General features: G+C 39.1%; 1 protein-coding gene and 1 pseudogene across 3 annotated transcripts in view; both read left to right on the top strand.

Annotated features, from left to right (window-relative positions):
• The window catches only part of EDA (ectodysplasin A), a 359,228-nt gene that overhangs the window by 20,558 nt on the left and 313,669 nt on the right, over positions 1–25,001 (top strand). The window lies entirely within an intron of this gene.
• LOC133753636 (ubiquitin thioesterase OTUB1-like) overlaps positions 1–25,001 on the top strand; it is a 127,668-nt pseudogene that overhangs the window by 452 nt on the left and 102,215 nt on the right.

Raw genomic sequence — 25,001 nt, 5'->3', positions numbered from 1 at the left:
AAGGGCAATGAAAGCTTGAACACTAGTCAGGGTTTTGGATCAATTCACCAGGCTCTGTGCTTAGAAGTATTGCATATTTCTAAAGCACTCTTGCCATGTAGTCTAAACGCCTGTTAGGGAAATTCTGAGGGTTTCTCATGTAAGAAAGAATATTAGCACCTGTCACATTGAGTCAGATTGAAGAAAAGAAGGGAGGGAGGCAGATTTCATAAATTCCTTCAACTCAATCATCACTTCATGGAGTCTTAGGTGGGGGTTCTGTTTCTCAAGACTGATTTCAGTAACAGTCAACCAAGGAGTGTAAACCTACTTTGTTCTCGGTGACATTAGACAAATCCTTTTGGTGCAGTTTGTTTCTGCTTGGATTTCCAGCTGACATCTCAAATTTGGTAAATTAAGCTGAACTCATCTCCATTCTTCTCATCTACCATATATGCCAAATTTTACAAAATTAAACCCCAGTTTCATTCCTTCAATCACTCAGGCATAAAACCTTTGAGACATTTTTTTCTTTAACTTCACACTCTCCCTTGTTACTCATATTTAGCAATCAATTGTGAATTAATTCATACTATGTGACGTTGATTTATATTGTTCATGATGTTTCTTTCTAATCCCACTGCTACCCTTCTGGCTGTGTTTGACTTAGATAATCTTCAAGGTCCCTCCCAAGCAAGAAAATCTGTGATTCTTTCTCAGCCCCCATTAACTCATTAGGGCAGTAGTTATGCAGCTGAGAGTTGCTTTTGTCCTCGACCTCAGCTAGATTATTTTTATTCAAGTGCCACTTTGTCAAGTCACCCCCTCCCCAGAAAACTTTGATGTCTGTCCACTGCTTATAAAGCTCAAACTTCTTTTTTTTTTTTTTTTGGACAGGCAGAGTTAGACGGTGAGAGAGAGAGAGAGAAAGAGAGAGAGAGAAGGGTCTTCCTTCCGTTGGTTCACCCCCGCAAATGGCCGCTAAGGCTGGTGCACTGTGCTGATCCGAAGCCAGGGGCCAGGTGCTTCCCCCTAGTCTCCCATGCGGGTGCAGGGCCCAAGGACTATGGGCCATCCTCCACTGCCTTCCCGGGCCACAGCAGAGAGCTGGACTGGAAGAGGAGCAACCGGGACAGAATCCAGCACCCCGACCGGGACTAGAACCCGGGGTACTGGCACTGCATGCAGAGGATTAGCCTAGTGAGCTGCAGCGCCGGCCAAGCTCAAACTTCTTAACCTGGCATTCCGAACCCCTCTGCAATCAGACTTGAAGTGCTTTGCCACTCTTTGTTACACTCTGTCTGGATCCTGTTTCATCTCGATGGGTCCACTGACAGGCCTCTTGTGTTCTGGCCTTTGTCCACCTATTTCCTGGAGTAAAATGTCCTTTCCTCTTGGAGGCCTCCAGGTCCTTCACAACTCAACTTAAACCTTGCTTCTGCAAGTTTCTAACTGATTGGCTAGGTCTTGGGAGCCTCCATGCCCATATTTCTTTTCAAGTCATAAAGCCCTGCCTACCCCCTTAACTTTATTTATAGTCTTTTTTGTTTGTTTGTTTGTTTTGGACAGGCAGAGTGGACAGTGAGAGAGAGAGAGAGAAAGGTCTTCCTTTTGCTGTTGGTTCACCCTCCAATGGCCGCTGCGGCCGGCGCGCTGTGGCCAGCACACCGCGCTGATCCGAAGGCAGGAGCCAGGTGCTTCTCCTGGTCTCCCATGCGGGTGCAGGGCCCAAGGACTTGGGCCATCCTCCACTGCACTTCCGGGCCATAGCAGAGAGCTGGCCTGGAAGAGGGGCAACCGGGACAGAATCTGGCGCCCCGACCGGGACTAGAACCCGGTGTGCCGGCGCCGCAAGGCGGAGGATTAGCCTGTTGAGCCAAGGCGCTGGCCTGTTTATAGTCTTTAACAGCATCTTTAACAGTGTATAAATATGGGTATGCCCTTATAGCCGAGACACTCTATGTCTCGTATAACACAAAAATATGCCAATGTTCCAAATACTGATGACCTAGTGAAAAGCCAGAGTTGTGGTTATGTGTGTGTGTGTGTGCATGTGTGCATACATGTGTGGTGTGTTTGTATGTCTCTGTGGGAGAGTGGGGGAAGGAGAGGAAGAGAGAATGGAGAATGTATGTATTTGCATTTAAGTATTAAATACTAGAATTCTTTGCATTGTGATATTATATCTCACAGCAGTGTAGATAATATAATTTTGCCTTTGACATCTTCCGAGTAAGCACTTCTAGCATTTTCCCTATGTCTAGAAAGACTTAATAAGCACATGATTTGTGACCTGGGATGATGACTTTGGAAAGGTTCATTTACCAATAACAGTTATGGGTTGAAATTTTCACCACTAAATTATTAAGTCCAACAAATAATTTACACTGTTCCTACTACGTACCAAGCATTTCTGGGGAAAATGTGAATTAAAAACAAAAGACTAAGTAGTACTACTATTTCATAAACTGCCTTCTCACATTTCCAGCTAGCCCATTTTCTTCTCACCTCCTGCCTTTGCCTACTCATTCACAAAGTCTGGCTCCCATCTGTCAAACTAGAGTGTCTCAGGCTTGTTGTAATCTATTCTGGAGATTTGCATTGTCCTGGAGGTTGTGGGGAGAGTACTGGAATGAGTGCTCACTCTTAACTAATTAGCACATTTCCATGTCCTGATTTATTTATTTTTTGTTTATTTTAAAGATTTATTTATTTGGAAGTCAGAGTTACTCAGAGAGAGAAGGAGAGGCAAAGAGAGAGAAAGGTCCTCCATCCGCTGGTTCACTCCCCAATTGACCGCGATGGCCAGAGCTGCGTCAATGCGAAGCCAGGAGTCAGGAGCTTCTTCCAGGTCTCCCACGTGGGTGCAGGGGTCCAAGGACTTGGGCCATCTTCCACTGCTTTCCCAGGCCATGGCAGAGAGCTGGATTGGAAGTGCAGCAGCTGGGTCTTGAAATGATGCCCACATGGGATGCCAGCACTGCAGGTGGCAGCTTTACCTGCTATGCCACAGCATCAGCCCCTCATTGTCCTTATTTATAAAATGGGAAAGATAATATCTTCTCTGTCTCCTTCAGTGCTTTTATGAGGATCAAATACAAATGTACATGAAAAAGTCAAAGTTGTATATTAAATTTTAGAGTGATCACTGATAAATCCTTTCCTTAACTGTGTAAAACTTTATTCTAATTGCTACCTTGCATTGTCCATATAGTTGCTCTGCTAATTGATATAAATTCACAGTGATTGACGATGATACTGTATTTCTTCAAGTTGCATACCTTTATGTTTTGCTTTTTTGAGTTTTATGTTTTCTTTCAGCCTGGCCATATGACAATTTCTTTGTATGTGTGGTACAAAGAGAACTAGACTGGAAATTGGGAGACAGCAGTTCTGGCCCAGGCCTGAGATTAGTTATTCTCCCTACTTAAGTTGTAGAACTTAGAGAGGCCACTGGACCTTTCTGGCTGTCAGTCTCCTCATCTGTAAAATGTTGAAGATTGAAGTTGGTAACCTCTAAGGTCTTACACTACCAATTTATTGCTGAAGCTAAATAGAAGCTTCATTACTTTTTGCTCATTTTTTTCCTGTTCTCTCCTTGAGAATCCCTGATCTAATAAATATAGCCAAACCCACATCAGTGTTGGTTTTCCAAGATTATGTACTGTTTCTAAAAGAAATCCCATATATATATGCCGGGCTCTGCACCCACATGGGAGACCAGGAAGAAGCACCAGGCTCCTGGCTTCAGATCTGCGCAGCTTTCTTCCACTGATTCACTCCCCAAGTGACCACAAAATCAGGGCTGGGCCAGGCTGAAGCCAGGAGCCAGGAACTCCATCCAGGTCTCCCATGGATGGTAGGAAGTCTATCCAGGTCTCCCATGGATGGTAGGTGGTAGGAACTCAAGTGCTAGAGTCATCTACTACTCTCTTCTCAGGGTGCACATTAGCGGGAAGCTGGATCAGAAGTGTAGTAGCCAGTACTGAGACCAGGCAATCCCATATGGAACACTGGTGCCCCAAGTGGCGTCTTAACTGCTACACTAAACATCCATTCCAATATTCCTCATTTTTAAGGACAAACTTAGATGTCATACTTTCCTGTGAAACATTTCCTGATTATTTAGCCTTTAGTGCTTTTTTTTTCTATTTCTGCCTTTATGACATACCAGACACTGTACCTGGCATTGTAAGACAGAAAGATGAAATAAGTTCCTGACGTTAAAGACAGGTTGAAACTGGGAAAAATATTTTAGAACCCATGGTCCTTACTTATTGGTTCTATAACTATCATCTTACGACAGTTCTTGTGACAGTATGTTGTCATATAATATAAAATTATGATGCATCTGCTATTTGCTGGCTACCCAACTTCCATTTCCTTTTCCTAATATTACTACAGCTTCATTTTGGTGTAGTCTTGTTCCATTATTGGATATAGTGTTGGTGCATGGGAAATCTAGGTGCCTATATCCCATAAGAAAATCCGAAGGGGTTAAGTCCTTCTTCTTACTACCCCAATAAAATTAAGAATCAGTGTCCATGTAGTACAATGTCAGATAGCTTATATTCTTTTTTAGGATTGTCTTGATTTTTCACCTTACCAATCTAGTTCCTTTGATCCATTGCCCCAACTGACCTTTTTAAATTACCATCAAGTCTCCTGATTCCTTGTCTACAGGTCCCCCTGCATTAACCAAACCCTAGCCCAGGTTCTACCATTTGGCTTTACCAATTTTATATGAAAGACTGTTGAGTAGGACTAGAGAGAATCACAAATTGGAGCTGCTGCAAATTTAGGTTCCAACTTCTGCTGGGTGGCTAATTACTAGCAAGTAATTTCTGTTTCTGTGGATATAAGTAGCTCAGTCTTCTGATTTCAGCAGCAATTCCATACTTTCACTTTGATCCTCAAACCTCCCGCTCCAAGTCATACCCACTCCATTTTCAACTGTTAAACTTGATTCCTACTTTATTGGAAAAAAAAAATCAAGATGGGGCCTGCACTGTGGTATAGCGGGTAAAGCCACCGCTTGCAGGGCTGACATCCCATATGGGTGCCGGTTCGAGTCCCGGCTGCTCCACTTCCGATCCAGCTCTCTGCTATGGCCTGGAAAATCAGTAGAAGATGGCCCAAGTGCTTGGGCTCCTGCACCTGCACTCACATGGGATACCCAGAAGAAGCTTCTGGCTCCTGGCTTTGGATCAACGCAGCTCCCACCGTTGTGGCCATTTGGGGAGTGAACCAGCGGATGGAAGACCCCTCTCTCTTTCTCTCTCTCTGCCTCTCCTTCTCTCTCTGTAAAACTCTTTCAAATAAATAAATAAATCTTTAAAAAAAAGGAGTCTCACTAAATTTTGTAATATGGAAGTCATTAGTGACTGGAAGTTGGTGGAAGATCCCCTCCCCCTAATTGAATGTGAATATAACTTTTATTTGCTAAGAAGAAAAAGACATTTGTGAGACCAAAGATATAGGAAGAAAATGACTAAGAGAAAGGACCATGAAAAAGAGAGGGGACAGAATCCAAAACTAAGTAAAAGGACTAGTCTTTAGGCCAAAAGAATATACTTCCACTATGGAAACTAGAGCTCAAAAGTGAGTGCAAATGGAATTCAATCTGTAGGTGTTATAGTGAATGAGGGAGAATGGATCTGTAGGTGATCTCAGTGATGATCTTGATTTCTTTTAAAGATTTATTTATTTATTTGAAAGTGGAGCAGCCAGGTCTCGAACTGGTGTCCATATGGGATGCTGGCGCTGCAGGTGGCCCCTGAGACTCTTTTATTATCATCATATTTCACTTCTCTGTCATGTTTAATATTGTTCACTTCCTTATTATTTTTTCAATTTTTAAAAATTTTGAAGCTACACAGAATAATAAGTGTTCTAATGATAAATTTATTTCAGTTATTGGTTATAATCACGGTTTCTTTTTTTAAAATGTTATTTATTTGAAAGGCAGAAAGAAAGAGATAGAAAGACAGACAAAGATCTCCCATTCACTGGTTCATTCCCTAAATGCCTATAGCAGTCAGGCCTGGCCAGACCAAAGCCAGAAGCTAGGAACTCCATCTGGGTCTCCCATCTAGGTGGTAGGAACCCAACTATTACTTGAGCCATCATCTACTGACTCTCTGGGACCACATTAATACAAAGCTGGAATTGAGAGCAGAACCAGAACTTGAACCGAGGCATTTCCTTATGGGATGTGGACATCTCAAGTTGTGTCTTAACCGCTGTGTCTAGTGCCTACCCCCTTTTTACTATTAGTGTTACTCCATAAATATCTATTGAACACAAAGTTTAAATTGTATTTTGTTTTAAAATATTATAACCATAAAATCTATCCTTTTAAAAGCGTACAATGCATTGGGTTTTAGTATATTCACAGTTGTGTAACTATCACTACTGTCTAATTCAAGAATATTTAAATTACCCTAAAAAGAAATATTCCACTCATTGGCTGTTACTCCCCAGTTCTCTTTTCCCCCACCACCCTCTATCAACCACCAGTCTACTCTTTTTTTTTTTTATTTGACAGGTAGAGTTACAGACAGTGAGAGAGAGAGACAGAGAGAAAGGTCTTCCTTCTGTTGGTTCAGTCCCCAAATGGCCACCACGGCCGGTGCTGCACCGATCTGAAGCCAGGAACCAGGTGCCTCCTCCTGGTCTCCCACGTGGGTGCAGGGGCCCAAGCACTTGGGCCATCTTCCACTGCTTTCCCAAACCACAGCAGACATCTGGATCAGAAGAGGAGCAACTGGGACCAGAACCCAGCGCCCATATGGGATGCCGGCGCCGAAGGCAGGGGATTAACCAAGTGAGCCAAGGCGCCAGCCCCCAATCTACTCTTAACCACTAATGTGCTCTCTCTATTGATTTACCTATTCTGAACATTTCATATAAATGAAATCATAAAATACATGGCTTGTTGTCTCTGCTTTCATTTAGCATAATAGTTTCAAGCTTCACCATGTTTAACATGAATCAGTACTTTATTTCTTTTTATGGCTAAATAATACTCCATTTTATGTATATACTATATTTTGTTTATCCGTTTATCTATATATGGGCATTTGGATTGTTTCCACCTTTATTGTGAGTAATGCTGCTGTGAATACGAGTGTATAACTTTTTGTTTAAACATCTGTTTTCAATTTTGGGGGGTATATACCTAGGAGTGGAATGCTGAGTCATATGGTAATTATGTGTTTAAATTCTTAGGGAATTGCATGGTTGCTGAACCATTTTACATTCTCATCAGCCATCCATGAGTATTCTAATTTTTCCTCATCCTTACCAATAGTTGGATGTCTTTTTTGATTATAGCCATCCTACTGAGTGTAAAAGTGGAATCTAATTCTTTTGATTTGCATTTCCCTAAAGCCTAATGACACTGAGCATCTTTTTTATGTGCTTATTGTCCACTTGTGTATCCTCTTTTGAAAAATGTCTACTCATCCTTTCCCCATTTCTGAATTACATTATGGGTCTTTTTATTGTTGAATTGTAAGAGTTCATAACATCTTTTGCACACTAAACCTTTATTCTCTTATTAGAGAGGTGAAGTACAAATATTACCTCCAATTTTGTATGTTGCAGTCCTTTGGGAGTATTCTTTAAACTCTCCCCTTTTGGTTTCTATGGAAATCGGCTTTCTTGTTTTACCCCTAGTTCTCCAGCTGTTCCTTCTTGGTTCTTTTAGAAGGTGCTTTTCTGCTCCTCTCTTAAGTGTTGGTGTTTCCTGTGTCTACACTCTGGACTTTTCTCTTGTTCTGTACATTCTTTCAGCATGACCTATTTTAAACTCACAGCTTTAACTTTCATCTATGTGGAAGTGACTTTGAAGTTACCACCTGTTCCTGTGCTCCTTACCCACTGAGCTCCAGTACAGTTTACATTGGAAATTTCTTGGGTGTTTCTGGTAAGCTTAAAATCAATTTCTCCTATATTAGATTTATCTCATTTCTACCCCAAACCTGATCCTCTTCCCCTGTTCATTTGAATGTGTAGCACTGTCATCAGTATAGTTATCCAAGCCAGAACTGTGGGAGTTGTTCTAGAGTACTCCTCATGCGTTCCCTGTCTCAATTTGGATACCAAGTCCTATCAATTCAATTTCTTTAATGTTTCTTCACTCTTTCATCTCATATAGATACCTACTACCTCAAATGCCACCACCATCTCAGCTTAGTTTAACTTTTACTTTTTCCCTGAAGCTTATTTCAAGTGTCACCCACTCCAAAAATCTTTCCTTGACTACTCTCTGCCCAATCTGAAATAGGCATTCTTTGATGTTCCTATAGAATTATATGTTTATTCCTGTTATTGCACTTAACTATAATACACTGTACTCTATGGATGTTATTTAATGTGTCTATCTTCTGTATTTAACTAATTAAGTCTAAACTCTGTCTTTTATGACAAACACTTCAGTGCCTAGAATGATTTCTTTATTCAGTACATGCTCAAACTTTTTGTGTTTTTTTTTCTTGTGCTCAAACCCTTTTGAGGGTAAGAATTATAGTATTATACTTAAATAGAAATCCATAGGCAGGCCGGCGCCGCGGCTCAGTAAGCTAATCCTCCGCCTTGTGGCGCCGGCACACCGGGTTCTAGTCCTGGTCGGGGCACCGGATTCTGTCCCGGTTGCCCCTCTTCCAGGCCAGCTCTCTGCTGTGGCCAGGGAGTGCAGTGGAGGATGGCCCAAGTGCTTGGGCCCTGCACCCGCATGGGAGACCAGGAGAAGCACCTGGCTCCTGCCATCGGATCAGCGCCGTGCGCCGGCCGCAGTGCGCCAGCCACGGCGGCCATTGGAGGGTGAACCAACGGCAAAGGAAGACCTTTCTCTCTCTCTCTCTCACTGTCCACTCTGCCTGTCAAAAAAAAAAAAGAAAAAAGAAAAAAGAAATCCATAGGCAGAATAATACTCAGGGAGATTGTTCTTTCTTGGTACTGTTGCTTTTGGTTATTGTAGTTGTCCATTTATTGAAAGGATTCTGTTCTTGGTGGGATCTGGAATTGTGTGAGGTAAAAAAAGGAAGATTAATTATGCTCTGTCAGACATGTCATTTAACTTTCTCCATCATGCTTCAGGGGGTTGTTCCAAAGTTGTGGCATTGTCATGAGTGGGACAAGTATTTGAAAGACAAGACAAACTGACTTTCTTTTTTTGTTGTTTTAGATTTTATTTATTTATTTGAGAGGTAGAGTTACAGATAGTGAGAGGGAGAGACAGAGAGAAAGGTCTTCCTTCCGTTGGTTCACTCATCAGATGGCTGCAATGGCCGGAGCTGCGCCAATCCGAAGACAGGAGCCAGGTGCTTCTTCCCAGTCTCCCACACTGGTGCAGGGGCCCAAGGACTGGGCCATCTTCTACTGCTTTCCCAAGCCACAGCAGAGAGCTGGATTGGAAGAGGAGCAGCCAGGACTCTAACCAGCGCCCATATGGGATGCTGGTGCCGCAGGCCGAGGATTAACCTACTGCTTCACGGCACCGGTCCCAAACTGACTTTTAAAGCAGCATTTTTAAAAACATTTCCTTGGGAACTCACACAATAGTTGAACTGGAAAGAAATTCAAGAGAATGTCTTGTCCAGGCCCTCTGCCTTCAAGCAGGTGAATTTAAACATTCATGGCAACTGGTAACTCAGAAGCCCCTAATAATATCACAGAAAAGAATACTTAGTATGGATGGGAAGAATTAGTATAAATAGTATATGTAAAAGTTCAAAAAATGTGTATGCCAAGTAATCCACACAGGTGTATTTCTCAATATTAAGAAGATGCATTAGGAAATGACTAAGGTACAAATCTTTATATGGAATTTTGTTACCTCATTGCCTTCCATTAAGAATTGGAAAACGTTAGTCTTTAGAGATTTGAACACTTTATCTGGTCTGGAATCAAAAGGAATTAGAGAGCAAGGAAAGACTCTTAAGTTGTTCCGAGGTTCTGAGCTAAAAGAACGATCCAGCCAGTCTAAGCAGCAACTCTTAGCATCTATGCTAATGTAGGTAAAACTATGGGCTGAAGTGTCACAGACCTGCTTTTTTGTTGATTTCTTTATTGTGGTAAAATATGTGTAATATAAAATTTACCATTTTAACCATTTTCCAGTATACAATTCAGTGGCATTAAGTACCTTTACAATGTTGTACGACCATTGCGACCATCTGTTTCTAGAACTTTTTCATCTTCCCAAATTAAAACTTTCTGCCCATAAAAGAATTCACTATTCTCTCTTCCCTTCAGCCATTATTAACCATTAATCTACTCTCTGTCTCTATGATTTTGACTACTCTATGTACCTCATATAAGTGAAATCATACGGTATTTGTTCTTTTGTGACTGGATTACTTAACATAGCTTAATATTTTCCAGGATCACATGTTATAGAATGTATCAGAATTTTATTGCTTTTTTAAACTTTTATTTAATGCATATAAATTTCCAAAGTACAGCTTATGGATTACAATGGCTCCCCCCCATAACTTCCCTCCCACCCACAACCCTCCCCTTTCCCACTCCCTCTCCCCTTCCATTCACATCAAGATTCATTTCCAATTCTCTTTATATACAGAAGATTGATTTAGTATATATTAAGTAAAGATTTAAACATTTTGCACCCACATAGAAACACAAAGTGAAAAATACTGTTTGAGTACTAGTTATAGTGTTAAATCACAATGTACAGCACATTAAGGACAGAGATCCTGCATGAGGAGTAAGTGCACAGTGACTCCTGTTGTTGACTTAACAAATTGACATTCTTGTTTATGGTATCAGTAATCACCCTAGGCTGTCGTCATGAGTTGCCAAAGCTATGGAAGCCTTTTGAGTTCCCGACTCTTATCATATTTAGACAAGGTCATAGTCAAAATGGAAGTTCTCTCCTCCCTTCAGAGAAAGGTACCTCCTTTGATGACCTGTTCTTTCTACTGGGATCTCACTCGCAGAGATCTTTCATTTAGATCTTTTTTTTTTTTTTTTTTTTGCCAGAGTGTCTTGGCTTTCCATGCCTGAAATACTCTCATGGGCTTTTCAGCTGGATCTGAATGCCTTAAGGACTGATTCTGAGGCCAGAGTGCTGTTTAGGACATCCACCATTCTATGAGTCTGCTGTGTATCCTGCTTCCCATGTTGGATCGTTCTCTCCCTATTTTGTTATATCGGTTAGTATTTTCAGACACTAGTCTTGTTTATGTGTTCCCTTTGATTCTTAGTCCTATCATTATGATCAATTGTGAACAGAAATTGATCAAATGGACTAGTGAGATGGCATTGGTACATGAAACCTTGATGGGATTGAAGTGGAATCCCCTCGTATGTTTCTAACTCTACCGTTTGGAGCAAGTCAGCTTGAGCATGTCCCAAATTGTACATCTCTTCCCTCTCTTATTCCCACTCTTATATTTAACAGGGATCACTTTTCAGTTAAGTTTCAACACTTAAGAATAACTGCGTATTATTTATAGAATTCAACCAATAGTATTAAGTAGAACAGACAAAAAAATACTAAGAGGTATAACGTATTAAGTTGTTCATCAACAGTCAGGGCAAGGGCTGATCAAGTCACTGTTTCTATCATAGTGTCCATTTCACTGTAACAGGTTTCCTTTTTGGTGCTCGGTTAGTTGTCACTGATCAGGGAGAACATATGATATTTGTCCCTTTAGGACTGGCTTATTTCACTCAGCATAATGTTTTTGAGATTCCTCCATTTTGTTGCAAATGACCGGATTTCATTGTTTTTTACTGCTATATAGTATTCTATAGAGTACGTGTCCCATAATTTCTTTATCCAGTCTACTGTTGATGGGCATTTAGGTTGATTCCAGGTCTTAGCTATTGTGAATTGAGCTGCAATAAACATTAAGGTGCAGACCGCTTTTTTGTTTGCCAATTTAATTTCCTTTGGGTAAATTCCAAGGAGTGGGATGGCTGGGTTGTATGGTACGGTTATTTTCAGGTTTCTGAGGAATCTCCAGACTGACTTCCATAGTGGCTTAACCAGTTTGCATTCCCACCAACAGTGGGTTAGTGTCCCTTTTTCCCCACATCCTCGCCAGCATCTGTTGTTGGTGGATTTCTGAATGTGAGCCATTCTGACCGGGGTGAGGTGAAACCTCATTGTGGTTTTGATTTGCATTTCCCTGATTGCTAGTGATCCTGAACATTTTTTCATGTGCCTGTTGGCCATTTGGATTTCCTCTTTTGAAAAATGTCTATTGAGGTCCTTGGCCCATCTCTTAAGTGGGTTGTTTGTTTTGATGTTGTGGAGTTTCTTGATCTCTTTGTAGATTCTGGTTATTAATCCTTTATCTGTAGCATAGTTTGCAAATATTTTTTCCCATTCTGTCGGTTGCCTCTTAACTCTCCTGACTGTTTTTTTTGCAGTACAGAAACTTCTCAATTTGATGCAATCCCAATAGTTAATTTTGGCTTTGACTGCCTGCGCCTCCAGGGCCTTTTCCAGGAAGTCTTTGCCGGTGCCAATATCTTGCAGGGTTTCTCCAATGCTCTCTAATAATTTGATGGTGTCAGGTCGTAGATTTAGGTCTTTAATCCATGTTGAGTGGATTTTTGTGTAAGGTGTAAGGTAGGGGTCTTGCTTCATGCTTCTGCACATGGAAATCCAGTTTTCCCAGCACCATTTATTGAATAGACTGTCCTTGTTCCAGGAATTGGTTTTAGATCCTTGATCAAATATAAGCTGGCTGTAGATGTTTGGGTTGATTTCTGGTGTTTCTATTTTGTTCCATTGGTCTATCCATCTGTTTCTGTACCAGTACCATGCTGTTTTGATTACAACTGCCCTGTAGTATGTCCTGAAATCTGGTATTGTGATGCCTCCAGCTTTGTTTTTGTTGTACAAAATTGCTTTAGCTATTTGAGGTCTCCTGTGTCTCCATATGAATTTCAGCATCATTTTTTCTAGATCTGAGAAGAATGTGTTTGGTATTTTGATTGGTATCGCATTGCATCTATAAATTGCTTTTGGGAGAATGGACATTTTGATGATATTGATTCTTCCAATCCATGAGCATGGAAGATTTTTCCATTTTTTGGTATCCTCTTCTATTTCTTTCTTTAAGATTTTGTAATTCTCATCGTAGAGATCTTTAATATCTTTGGTTAAGTTTATTCCAAGGTATTTGATTGTTTTTGTAGCTATTGTGAATGGGATTGATCTTGGAAGTTCTTTCTCAACTGTGACATTGCCTGTGTATACAAAGGCTGTTGATTTTTGTGCATTGATTTTATATCCTGCTACTTTGCCAAACTCTTCGATGAGTTCCAGCAGTCTCTTAGTAGAGTTCTTTGGATCCCCTAAATAAAGAATCATGTCGTCTGCAAAGAGGGATAGTTTGAGTTCTTCCTTCCCAATTTGTATCCCTTTAATTTCTTTTTCTTGACTGATGGCTTTGGCTAAAACTTCCAGAACTATGTTGAATAGCAGTGTTGAGAATGGGCATCCCTGTGTGGTACCAGATGTCAGTGGAAATGCTTCCAACTTTTCCCCATTCAATAGGATGTTGGCCATGGGTTTTTCATAAATTGCTTTGATTATATTAAGGAATGTTCCTTTATACCCATTTTGCTTAGGGTTTTCATCATGAAAGGGTGTTGCATTTTATCGAATGCTTTCTCTGCCTCTATTGAGATAATCATATGGTTTTTCTTCTGCAGTTTGTTAATGTAGTGTATCACATTGATTGATTTGCGAACATTGAACCATCCCTGCATACCAGGGATAAATCCCACTTGGTCTGGGTGGATGATCTTTCTGATGTGTTGTTGTATTCTATTGGTGAGAATTTTATTGAGGATTTTTGCGTCTATGTTCATCAGGGATATTGGTCTGTAATTTTCTTTCAATGCTGCAGCTTTCTCTGGCTTAGGAATTAAGTTGAAGCTGGCTTCATAAAAAGAATTTTGGAGGATTCCACCTTTTTTGATTGTTCTGAATGGTTTGAGAAGAAATGGAGTTAGTTCTTCTTTAAATGTCTGGTAGGATTCAGCAGTGAATCCATCTGGTCCTGGGCTTTTCTTTGTTGGGAGGGCCTTTATTACTGTTTCAATTTCTGTCTCAGTTATGGGTATGTTTAGGTTTTCTATGTCTTCATGGTTCAATTTAGGTAGGTTGCGTGTGCCCAGGAATCTATCCAATTCTGATAGATTTACCTGTTTGCTGGCATACAAGTCCTTGTAGTAATTTCTGATGATTCTTTTTATTTCTGTGGTGTCTGTTGTTACATTTCCTTTTTCATCTCTGATTTTATTGATTTGGATCTTTTCTCTTCTTTTTTTAGTTAGTTGAACCAGTGGTGTGTCGATTTTATTCATTTTTTCAAAAAACCAGCTCTTCTCTTGGCTGATTTTTTGTAATTTTTTTTTTTTGGATTCAATCCTGTTGATTTCTTCTCTGATTTTAATTATTTCTCTTCTCCTACTAGATTTGGGTCTGGTTTGCTGCAGTTTTGCTAGATCCTTGAGATGCATTGAAAGTTCATTTATTTGTTGCCTTTCCAATTTCTTGATATAGGCACCTATTGCTATAAACTTTCCTCTCAACACTGCTTTTGCCGTATCCCATAAGTTTTGATATGCTGTGTTGTTATCCTCATTTACTTCCAGAAAGTTTTTGATTTCTCTTTTGATTTCTTCTATGACCCAGTGTTCATTCAGGAGCATGTTGTTCAATCTCCATGTGTTTGCATATGCTCTAGGGATTCCTGAGTTGCTAATTTCCAACTTCATTCCTTTATGGTCTGAGAAGCTGCATGGTATGATTCTAATTCTTTTAAATTTGCTGAGACTTGCTTTATGGCCTAGTATGTGGTCAATCCTAGAGAAGGTTCCATGCACTGCTGAGAAGAATGTAAAATCTTTAGATGTAGGATTGAAAGTTTTGTAGATATCTGTTAGATCCATTTGTGCAATAGTGTTGATTAAATCTGCTGTTTCCTTGTTGATCTTCTGTCCGGATGATCTGTCTATTTCTGAGAGTGGAGTATTGAAGTCCCCCAGTACTATTGTATTGGAATATAAGTCTCCCTTTAAGTCTCTTAACATATCTTTTAAATAAACCAGTGCCCCGTAATTAGGTGCATATACATTTTAATAGTTACATCTTCCTGTTGAATTGAACCCTTAATCATTATATATTGTCCCTCTTTGTCTCTCTTAACAGTTTTTATGTTAAAGTTTATTTTGTCTGATATTAATATGGCTACACCTGCTTTTTTTTGTTTCTGTTGGCATGGAATATCTTTTTCCAGCCTTTCACTTTCAGTCTGTATGCATCTTTGTTGGAAATATGTGTTTCTTGTAGGCAGCAAATAGATGGGTTTTGTTCCTTAATCCATTCAGCCATTCTGTGCCTTTTAACTGGAGAGTCAAGTCCATTAACGTTCAATGTGACTATTGATAACTAGTGACTTTGCCCTGCCATTTTCCCAAAGATATTTTCTAGTAAATGCTTTGAGCTTCCTATGATCTTTTACCAGTAGGTTTTCTTCCTTTACCTTCTTTCATATTGATGACCATGTTTCTGTGTTTCTGTGTGTAACACATCTTTAAGCTGGACGAGTGGCGACAAATTCTTTCAATTTCTGTTTGATATGAAAGGTCTTTATTTCACCTTCATTCACGAATGAGAGCTTTGTAGGATATAATATTCTGGGCTGACAGTTTTTCTCTCTTAGTACCTGGGCTATGTCTCCCCATTCCCTCCTAGCCTGTAGGGTTTCTACTGAGAAGTCTGCTGTGAGTCTAATTGGAGATCCTCTGAGAGTAATCTGACGTTTCTCTCTTGCACATTTTAGGATCTTTTCTTTATGTTTCACTGTGTTGAGTTTGATTACAATGTGTCGTGGTGAGGATCTGTTTTGTTCATGTTTATTGGGGGTTCTATAAGCTTCCTGTACTTGGATATCTGTTCTGTTGTAACCATTCCACTAACATGAAGTGGAATTTAATTGTTGTTTTGATTTGCATTTCACTAAAAACTAATGATGGTGAACATATTTTCATATACTTATTGTCTGTTTTCATATCTTCTTTGGATAAATGTCCACTGAAGTCCTAAGTTTGTTTTTTTAATCAGGTGGTTTGTTTTTCTGTTGTTGAATTGTAGGAATTCTTTATATATTTGGGATCTAAACCTCTTATCAGATATATGATTTTCAAATAATTTCTTCCATTCTGTGGGCTACCATTTCACTCTATTGTTAATGTCTTTTGATGCATAAGTTTTAAATTTTAATGTAGTCCATTTTATCTATTTTTTATTGCCTGTGCTTTGCTGTCTTGTCAAAAATCATTGCAAAATTCAATTTCATGAAGCTTTTCTCCTGTTTTCCTTGAAAAGTTTTATAGTTTTAAGTCTTATATTTAGTTTTTGTATATGACATAAGTATTCAAAAACATTCTTTTACACGTGGATATCCAGTTTTCTGAATACTGAAAAAAAGTCCCTATGCAGTGCTTTTGATGTAGATACTAGAAATAAACCTAGTCTCCTACATTCTCTCAGTCTTTCTCCCTTAGCTTAGTTTCTTTGCAAATCAAACTCTTAATAAAATTAACTCACTAAATTGAGGGAGTGGTTCTGCTGTCCCCGCAGGTTCCCTGACTGCAAGAATTAATGAGGTCATTTATCTTCTCTGTAGTGGCATCTGGATGTTTGGTCTTGTCTTGAGGGCTTTTTCAAGAACCTTAGACCTTGAGCAAAGTAACTATCACCTGACTGACTAAAGCCCACTTTACCATCATCAAAATCCCCTAAAGAACACAGTATTACTAACCCATCAGAGACCACAACCATTGTTGACCAACCAGAGACCCACACAGGAGCTGAACATGCACCTCTCCACCTCAACTTAAATCTATAAGGTTCCTTAACCCTTAACCCCTTGAGGAGCCTGGGAATTAGATGATAGCTGCCAGTTCCTTGCTCTGTGCCTTACAAATAAATACATACTTCCTTTTAACTACCCTGATGTCAGTGATTGGCTTGCTGTACATTGGGTGGGTGACCCAGTTTTTGGAGGTTATACAGCATACCATCTGTTGAAAGGAATGTCTAGCTCCTAATGAATGGTCTTGGTCCCATTGTCAAAAATTGATTGACCATACTCATATGTGAAGGTTTAGTTCTGGACTTTCTGTTTTATTCACAGACTTGCCTTTGAATCTTTTTTTTTCAAGATTCATTTTATTTATTTGAAAGGTAGAGTTACAGAGAGAGGGGAGAGAGAGAGAGAGAGAGAGAGAGAGAGAGAGAGCTTTCCATCTGCTGTTTCACTTCCCAATGGCCACAATGGCTGGGGCTGGGCCAAGTTGAAACCAGTAGCCAAGAACTTCATCTGGGTCTCCCACACAGGTGCAGGGGCCCAAGCACTTGGGCTATCTTCTGCTGCTTTTTCAGGTGCATAGCAGGAATCTGGATAGGACGTGGAGCAGCTTGAACTCAAACTGATACTCATATGGGATGTTGGCTTTGCAGGCTGTGGCTTAACCGGCTATGCTGCAATGCTGGCCCCCATTGAATCTTGATTTTGTTACTTACTGGGTGAGTAACCGTGGGTTACTCAACCTCTTTCATTATATCTCTCCATGAGGGCAGACATTTTTGTCTTTCTGTTTGCAATTATATTCCTAAGATTAGTAAGAGCAATAAATCAATATTTGATTATAAACAGTAATTTTCACTGTTGAATGAATGGGCAATAATCTATCTCATAAGGTTATTGTAAGAATTAAGTGAAACTATATATGTAAAGCATTTGGCACACTGCCTGGCACATGGTAAGTATATTACAAATGATAGCTGTTTAAATAGCTATTGATAGCTATTGTGTAACTCCTGTGAATAAAGTAAATGGTGGATATTAGACTGGTACTATTTAAGGTAGGTTTTTCTTCAGATGCGAGGACAGGTTGGTCTGAGTGTGAAGTTCCTTTAAATCGAGTGACCCACCATTGGGGGCACACAAGAACCCAGCACAACCATCTTATCTTCCCCCTCATAAATTTCTGAGACTGCCTCACTTGTTTCTGGCACCCTAGAGACAAAGATTGGATGAATACTATTGTTGACATGCCAAAGGAGAAAGTAAGAACTGTAAGATAAGGTGGGAAAAGGAGAGCTTGCATTTGGCAGGCAGCTCTTTAGGTCTGAAAGGAGCAAAATCTATATCACCATGATTCACTAACACCAAGCCTGGGAGGGTTATTAGAGGCATTTGTATTGTTGAAGACATACCATGTGCCAAGGCACAATCATTAAACTTAGAGATCTATGTATTTTCTAATTCAGTTTTCATAATTTCCCCACAAAGTAGTTATTAGCCCCATTTTACAGATGAAGAATCATGCTCGGAGAGATTAAATAGCAGATGGTCAGTAGCAGAACTGAGACTTAAACTCTGGATTATCTTGACTCCAAGGCCTGTGTTCTGAAACAACATAGGCTCTATTTAGTTTTCTTATCAATTCCAAACATTTTTAGTAAGTGTGAGAACACCTCATGCAAGTTTTTGGACTCATGCAATGTTTTCTTTTGTTGTTTTTCTGATACATAACTACTAAACCTTCATGTTATCACAATGTTCTGTTCTGTTGTTTTAACTGGCAAATTGGAGATTCCAAAGCTGCTAACAGTTTTACTGAGAAATGTAAAATTTTCTAAATTATAAGCCTATGCCATTTTATAATTCACAGTAGCAATTACGAAATGCAATAACAATTATGCTATTTGTGGTTTGTTGCATTTAGCAAGCTGTGTGGTGGGGTAGGTGGTTGGGAGAGATGTCAGGGTGTGTATGTGTATGTATATAAATACAACGTGTGTATATACAAACACACATGACAATAATGGAAAACATCTGAGTCAGAAAAATGGACAAGCCTATTGAGGAAGATGGTTTTAAAAGTTCCCAATTAAAATCACGTAATTCTGGTGCTGTTAGACCAGTTTGATTCATTCTGCTTCCAAGCCAGGCCAGTTATTTTTATAAACTTACACTAGTGTTTGCAAGGTAGGAAGGGCAAAAAATGTATCTGGTTCATCAAAAAGTCATTATCATATTTAAGTTGGCATGGAGGGGTATCTGGGCCATTGGTACCACCCTCACAGAAGAAGGATAGGATTGGATGTATGTATATGGATAGTTGCTTGGATGTATGTATATGGATAGTTGCTTGGATGTATGCACATGCATATATAATGGTGCAGCAAAAATTATTCCAGGGCCCCCATGGGTGTTTCTATCTAGACTGTAAGAAGATGAGAGCTCAGATTAAACAGCTGAACTGCATGGCTTTGAATCCTTGTTCTGACACTATCTTTGTGACCTTGAACAAGTTACACATGGAAACTGAGGCTCAGAATTTATATGAAGAGTGGGACTAATAAAAATGGTATGTGGAAGTGAAAGGGTAGTTATGAGCAATACACAAAGCATCTAGAAAACTCTGTGACTCAAATAAAATGTCCAGTAAATGTTGCATTTTTATTGTGGTTATTATTACTGTTAGTAGTGGTAGTAGTGGTGTAGGTGTGTCACAGACTAAAAATGGATGGGGAGGCAATGCCATGTCAGCACAAGTTTGGAGGCTGAAAGGCCTGGGTTTGATTACTGTGTTGCTGTTTACCAGCTGTGTGACTTAAAAACGTACCTTGTTGTTCATTCATTTGTAACGTGAATAAAATAATACTGCTAATGTTTACATTACAGTGTTATCCTGAAGACCAAATTGAAATTGCATGTGTAAAAATATTGGAACTATATGTGATGTGTGTATATTGCTATTTGCCAGTTCTCTTATGAAGAACTCAGAGAGTTGAGAATGACTTATAAAAATGGCAAAGCATTGCTGTTGCCAAAATTGGTATAATATAAAAGATAAACCAAAAGTAGAAAGCTTTGAATTATTATTATACCATTTGTTGAGTATTTTCATTGTGCTAAGTACAGTATTATACACTTTATAAATCTTGCTTCATTTGTTCCTTACAACAGCTCTGTTAGCAAGAGGGTGAGGAAAGAACATCTCACAGAGTGAGAACAGCATGTGTGAAAGCCCTGGTGCAGGAGGGAGATGGCACATTTAAGTAGGGTTAAAGATAAAATAGTTAGATACACAGTTTAATTTGAATTTCATATAAGTAGTGAATAATTTCATAGTGTAAGTATATCTCATGTAATGTTTGAGACATAATTATAACTTGTGCTACAGTGCCCACCCCAGGCAAAAGAAATTGTTGATTATCTGAAATTCAAAGTTAATAGGGTGTTCTGTATTTTATTTGCTGAATCTGGCAACCTTGATTTAAGAGACTGTAGTTATTTCCAACCTGGAGTGGCTGGATTATGGAAAGTAAGGGAAAATATGATATAAGAACAGGTCAGAAAGGTAGGCACACCGGAGACCATGCAAGACCTTTGGAAGCCTTGGGGAGGACTTTGGTCTTCATTTTAAGGGTAATGGGAAACTATTGAAGGGCATTCAGTGGGAAACTACTGAAGGGTAGGACAGAAACTTGTTCAGATTTGGCGTTTCAAATATGACTGTGGCTAGAGTGTAAAGACCTCACAGAAGAAGATTCTAAAGTGCAGAGGGGTCAACTTTCCAGTGTTCACAAAGCCAATAAATGACATTAACGAAGAACAGAATCTAGCCGTAATTCCAAAGCCACTTCTCTTAAGTGAAATTGGAAGATGGCAATGGAAGGTGAAAAGATTTTGAGAAAAATACCGTAACAGATGAGTGGAAGCTAGGCATGTACAAAACTATTGTGACGATCTCTCTAATACATGTAATTTCTCCTTCTATTTTCAATCTTAGTAAAGTACTTTGGAGGACAATCTAAAATCTAGTAAACAACCTGTGGGAGGCCTGGAATGTAAGTCCCAAAGAGAGCAAGGCCTATTTCTTCTATACCATAATATCTCCTATGTTTGGGCCCTCAACAAGTAATAGCTATCACTTCTATGTATAAAATGCATCCAAACATATATGGCAACACAAAGAGATAGCCATACTTTGAGATTCTTATGAAACAGAATATTTGGTAATGTATATTAGATAGTCCTTGAAATGATTTCAGTGAATGTTGAGTGCATATAAATGTGAACCATGGTAAATAATAGCCTGGTCTATTTAATTTCCAATTGTCAGAATGAACAGGAGAATGGTAACTCTATTAGATATTAATTTGTGTAAACTATACAATTGTGGTGGTTATCTGGGGACTAGATACTGGAACCTACTGACTGGTTTACAGGTAGGGCTATTATTTCTTTGCTTTTATTATCTGATGGCAAGCTTCCTAGTAGAATTATGTTACACACTAGGTAATAAGCAAATTGACTACTCAAACTTGTTTCCTTTGTGTCCTTGCAGTGTGTGAAATGGTCTTTTTTTTTAGGCTAAGAAAAGAAGTAGTGCTTATCTCAGAGAAATTCTTTAAACTGAAGACTTAGAGTTGTTGCTACTACATCTTAATAGAAAATGTGAATTAATGAGTTAAGAACACTTAGTTTTGGTGAGGTTACATAATATTGGAGCATAGGATTGGGAGTAAGAAGACTTTGGTGCTAGAACTTACTGTGTGTCCTTGAGAAAACTCTTGAAACTGTATACCCATAATATGAGATAACAACATCTTCCTCATCTCATAGGATACTGGGAAAATAAAAAGGAAATGATGGATGTTTGTTCATTCATTGCTTCCAAAGATACATTTTAAATTACTACTTAATACCAGATATTGTGTATTAGATACTGGTTTTATTATAGCAGTAAACAAAATAGTGTCCTTGACCCTGATGTAATTTATAGTCTAATAGAAGAGACAGTTAGGATATAAGTAAATATGTGTTTACAAATGACCATAAAGGGTGCTATAAGAGAGTAACAGGGAAGGACATGCTTTATTAGAATGTACAGGGAAGGCCTCTGTGAAGAGGTCGCATACATTGAGAAATGTGATGTGAAGGGATTTGAGGGAGAGGCCCCATACTAGGTAGGAAAGTGTGTGTGAATGTCCTGAAGCAAGGAAGGTCTTGGGATGTTAGAGGAACTAAAAAAGCATGGTGTTGGATGGAAAATTATGAGTGAGAGAGAAAGTTACACAAGATGAGATTGTAAAGGCAGGAGAATCCTTTTCTAGGACAGTTTGGATTCTGTTTTAAGTGCAAAGTTCTAAGACAGGAAATAATTTGGCATGCTTAAGGTATGAGAGGATGAAAGTGTGACTAGTGCCTAGTATGAGTGAAGAGGTGGTTGGTGGAGACAAGGAATTTGGATTTTGATATAAGAAAAATGGGAAGCCATTAGAGGGTTTTAAGCATAGATGTAATTAGAACAAATGTGAATTGTTTAAAAGATTACTCTAGCTGATTTGTGGAGAAGGAAGAATCAAGAATAGAAACTAGAAGAGCAGTTGGAGGATATTTTTTTCCAGGCAAATGACGGTGACATTGGATTAATGTAGTAATGACAGGGAAAATACATGAAGGCATTTGAGGTATATCTTAGATACAGAGCTGAAATGACAGACTTTTGCTTTGGACATGAGGTATATAATCTTCCATCTACTGACATGGGGAAATTGGAGAATTGAAGAAGAGGCTTGGGGACTGGTGGGAATATAGAAGTCAAGATTTCAGTTTTGGCTAAATTTGCTTCTGAGAAGTACAATAAAATGAGGAGCAAAGGGTATCCATTGATTTTTTTTTTTTTTTGGAAGTTACCCACCTCTGATGATACCCTTCTCAATGGGGCCAGATTGTCTGGATAGACGGCAGAGGAGAATTGAGTGAGAGGTTCAAGGAGAGATATATAATAGTTGTCCTGGAAAGCAACCTTCATAGAGAAAAGTAGTAGATTTCAAACAGACAGCGCTTAGTACTTGTTCAAGATCTGTGATCAGTAGATTTACCCATAGTTTGTCAGCAAGATTGTGTGATTTCCTGTAGCAACATTCAGCTGCTTAGGTACAAGTTCAGAGCAGTAAGAAAATTGTTGAATTTACCCAGGGTTGTGTATTTGCCAGATTAAGTTCACAGACAGGGACAAAGAGGCAAGGAAGATGAGACAGTGATTATAATTGTGAAACATTGAATATGCTGGATAAGGAGGGAGGCGGTTTAAGGATAGTGAGAAAGTGCCAGACTTAGTGTATTGGAATCTTGATAAGTTTTGTTCATTTACTCATTCAACAAAGAATTTGAAGGGTTGATACATACAATATGAATATAAAATTTGTAATCATTATTAACATTAAATATATAATTAAATGTAAATCTATAAATATAGAAGACTGATACATCAGAAATTAAAATGGATGACTGGGGATAACAGATGAGAAGGAAAGGTGAAGAGATCATTAGGGACAGCAGGAACATGCTTTTTGGTGCAACTAAAAAAAGGCTTTAACATTTTTCCGCCCCAATATATTTTATTTGTGACTACACGATCCTTCACGTTCCCCTTTTTAGTGGGTTTCCAGCTAAAATACTCCCACCAGAAAGTAGCTTCACTGTTTTAAAAGTTCACTATTCTTGTCTTTGACCTTTTGCCTCTGGCCTCCATGGAATTGGTCCAGGAAATAATTTTAGAATTAACTGCTTAAACTTTCCGACTGTCCCGTTGAGCTGCTGCCAGTCCATAAATATCTTATAAGAAAGAAATAAGACATAGTGCTCAAAATATGTACCAGAATATTAAAGAATTTTATCTTGCTAAAGTCATAGAAACAGCATTCTTTCATTTCATGTGAATTATTAAGAAGAAAATTTTGTATAGCACTCTCCAGTATAAAAGTACATTCCCATATTCATTCATTTAACAAATGTTCATAAGCTTGTGCTTAAATGCTAGAGATAAGTAGAAAGCAACAAGACATCTTACATTCCTATGCACAGACCTTATGATTGTTCAGGGAAGGTGCCATTACCTTCCTTTACAGATGACAGAAATGAAGCTCAACTCACCAAGATTGGACTTCATCTACATCTTCAGATCCCTAGTTTTGTCCTTCTGTACTACAGTATTTCCTTATTAACATGATAATACCTGCCTTTAGTGAGACTTTTGGGTAAATTTGAAGGATTTCTGACCATGTATTTTCCCCTTGTGTCTAAATTCATTCTATTTTTGTGTGGTGGGACCTGGGCTGGGAGAATAACAGCATTATATATGTTGAACTTTTTGTGGTGCAAAAGGTAAGGGAAGTGAAGAGAGACAAGCCTAAACACACACAATAAAACACTTATTCCCCCATCCCATGGTTCATGGCTCCTGTACTGATCCTGCCCTAGGAGCTCATTTTTACTCTCCACCTCACTCTCACTTAAGTGATCATTTACTCCATTATCCATCGATCTTGCCTACTGCCAATGTAGGCAAAAATATTCTTGTTTTCCTCCAGGAAATATCATACACACACACACATATATGTGTGTGTGTGTATGCCTTGTCTGTATGTAGAAGGTAGCTTAGCACTACTTGAGCAAATATGAGTCTATAGTTGACCTGTCCAATCCCACTTGTACACTACTCTGCACATCAAGTGTTCAATTATGACCTGACTAAAGCCTATCAGCCTCTCATACTGCTTAGCCAATCCTATCAATCTGATGTTCACGGAATCTCTCAGTCTTACTCTTTTTCTATTCCTACTGCCACCACACAAAGTCAGGCCCCTTGCATGTGTATACCTGCAGCTCCCTTCTCCCCTTCACTTCTTTTTATTCAATTGGCAAATTCTCAATTCTGGTGAATGTCTGCCTCCTTGGTGTTTGTACCAATACAGAAAACCACATGACCACATTGCCCTAGTTTCACTTTAAATTCATGACCACAAAACTTAAGTTACATGCTTACGCTGCCTTCTCAGTCCGTTTATTCCCACCCTTTTCTAAGATTTTGCCATACTTTGTCTTGAAATCTGAGCACGCCCCATCCTCACTCTTAGTGAGAATTTTGCTTCCTTTATTTGC

This window comes from Lepus europaeus, chromosome X, assembly GCF_033115175.1.
Source record: "Lepus europaeus isolate LE1 chromosome X, mLepTim1.pri, whole genome shotgun sequence".
In the NCBI taxonomy this organism is placed as follows: domain Eukaryota; kingdom Metazoa; phylum Chordata; class Mammalia; order Lagomorpha; family Leporidae; genus Lepus; species Lepus europaeus.
The sequence above is the reverse complement of the archived record's forward strand: the minus strand, read 5'-3'. Positions and strand labels throughout refer to the sequence as shown.